Source organism: Populus nigra, chromosome 2 (genome assembly GCF_951802175.1).
Source record: "Populus nigra chromosome 2, ddPopNigr1.1, whole genome shotgun sequence".
Lineage (NCBI taxonomy): Eukaryota > Viridiplantae > Streptophyta > Magnoliopsida > Malpighiales > Salicaceae > Populus > Populus nigra.
In genome coordinates, this window is record NC_084853.1 from 5,400,068 (window position 1) to 5,402,567 (window position 2,500).

The window sequence follows — 2,500 nt, forward strand, 5'->3', positions numbered from 1 at the left end:
AGGGGGGGAAATCGGCAGCGCAGATTTGTGCAGCTGCAGGTTCGTCGGGGAAATCGGCAGCGCAGATTTTTCGATGAACATGGGCTGGAAGATGGACTGTCCAGGCCAGGCAGGGAAATACGTCAAGGGGACACGCTGACGAAACAGCGCTGGTTTAGACACGGTGGGTGCAGTGTTGGAATCGGCAGCGCCGACGAAATCGGCAAAGTCGGCAGAATCGGCAGCGGGTGCTGGCGATGAGTCTGGACGATTTATAGTCCAGGGCTTGATGGAAAAGACTGTTGGTCCAGACAATGGGGCAGTGGCAGCGCGGATTTGTGCAGCTGCAGGTTCGTCGGGGAAAATCGGCAGCGCAGATTTTTCGACGAACAGGGGCTGGACCGGCCGGGCCAGGCAGGAAAATTCGTCAGGGGGGCACGCTGACGAAAAGAGGGGCTGCGGAGTGGAAAATCGGCAGCGCAGATTTTTCGACGAACAGGGGCTGGACCGGCCGGGCCAGGCAGGAAAATTCGTCAGGGGGGCACGCTGACGAAAAGAGGGGCTGCCGCGTGGAAAATCGGCAGCGCAGATTTTTCGACGAACAGGGGCTGGACCGGCCGGGCCAGGCAGGAAAATTCGTCAGGGGGGCACGCTGACGAAAAGAGGGGCTGCCGCGTGGAAAATCGGCAGCGCAGATTTTTCGACGAACAGGGGCTGGACCGGCCGGGCCAGGCAGGAAAATTCGTCAGGGGGGCACGCTGACGAAAAGAGGGGCTGCCGCGTGGAAAATCGGCAGCGCAGATTTTTCGACGAACATTCGTCAGGGGGGCACGCTGACGAAAAGAGGGGCTGCCGCGTGGAAAATCGGCAGCGCAGATTTTTCGACGAACAGGGGCTGGACCGGCCGGGCCAGGCAGGAAAATTCGTCAGGGGGGCACGCTGACGAAAAGAGGGGCTGCCGCGTGGAAAATCGGCAGCGCAGATTTTTCGACGAACATTCGTCAGGGGGGCACGCTGACGAAAAGAGGGGCTGCCGCGTGGAAAATCGGCAGCGCAGATTTTTCGACGAACATTCGTCAGGGGGGCACGCTGACGAAAAGAGGGGCTGCCGCGTGGAAAATCGGCAGCGCAGATTTTTCGACGAACAGGGGCTGGATGCTGGACCGGCCGGGCCAGGCAGGAAAATTCGTCAGGGGGGCACGCTGACGAAAAGAGGGGCTGCCGCGTGGAAAATCGGCAGCGCAGATTTTTCGACGAACAGGGGCTGGACGCTGGACTGGGCCAGGCAGGAAAATTCGTCAGGGGGGCACGCTGACGAAAACAGGGGCTGCCGCGTGGAATGGCAGCCTACACGCAGATGCGAATTCGGCAGCGCACGATGGCTTGAGCAGGTCATGGGTTCGACTTGGCGCGATCTGAAACCTGGACGAGGGACTGTCGACGCTGGACGAGCCAGCGCGGTGGCCTGTCGTGCCCCGTTCAGGGGGGGCCTGCCGCGGAGACAGCCCTCGCGGGCTCGACAGCGCAGGCCAGCGTCCCCGACGTCGCTGGCCGCGGCAGGCGAGCTGCCGGGGTTCCCGCATTCCTACAAGAAAACGTCGTGCTTTCCACATGAAACCAATCCAGTAAAATCAGCCATATTTTTATGAGGCTGCCCACTGAATTTGGGGTCATTCCGGGCCGGTTCCTAGTTTTGCGGATTTACTCGATTTCTAATGGTAGGAAAATTAAAACAAATACTTCCCGACCTCGAAAAATTCTGGGAAAATTAATGAAGGTGGATTGGATTTTTGCCAACCTCTGTGCAAAATTTCAGCTCAAAATACCAAGAAATGAATTTTTTAGAGGGGGGGTGACAGCTGGGACCTAGTAGTGTCTCCCCCTGCCAGAGCTGCAATGACACTTATTGCTCTTTAGGGAGCCACCAGGCCGGCGCCCCTCAAAGACCACACGCGCGCGCGCGCCCGCCCGCGCTGGGCGCTGGGGCGCTGGGGCCTGAGGGCCTGGGGCCCTTGGGGGCCCTTGGGCGCTTGGGCGCGCGCGCGCGGCCCCCGCAGCCATGCCGCGCTGCGCGACGCGCGGACAGCCCCTGCTGGCTTGCTCTCTCGCCCGCGGGGGGGCTGCCTTCGGGCCCTGGCCCCCCGCGTTCTGGCCTGCCCCCCGCGTGGGAGAGGCTAGGCGCTGCAGGGGCCAGCCCGACGTCGCTGGCCGCGGCAGGCGACAGCCCCTGCTGGCTTGCTCTCTCGCCCGCGGGGGGGCTGCCTTCGGGCCCTGGCCCCCCGCGTTCTGGCCTGCCCCCCGCGTGGGAGAGGCTAGGCGCTGCAGGGGCCAGCCCGACGTCGCTGGCCGCGGCAGGCGACAGCCCCTGCTGGCTTGCTCTCTCGCCCGCGGGGGGGCAGCCTTCGGGCCCTGGCCCCCCGCGTTCTGGCCTGCCCCCCGCGTGGGAGAGGCTAGGCGCTGCAGGGGCCAGCCCGACGTCGCTGGCCGCGGCAGGCGAGCCGCCGGGGTTCCCGCATTCCTA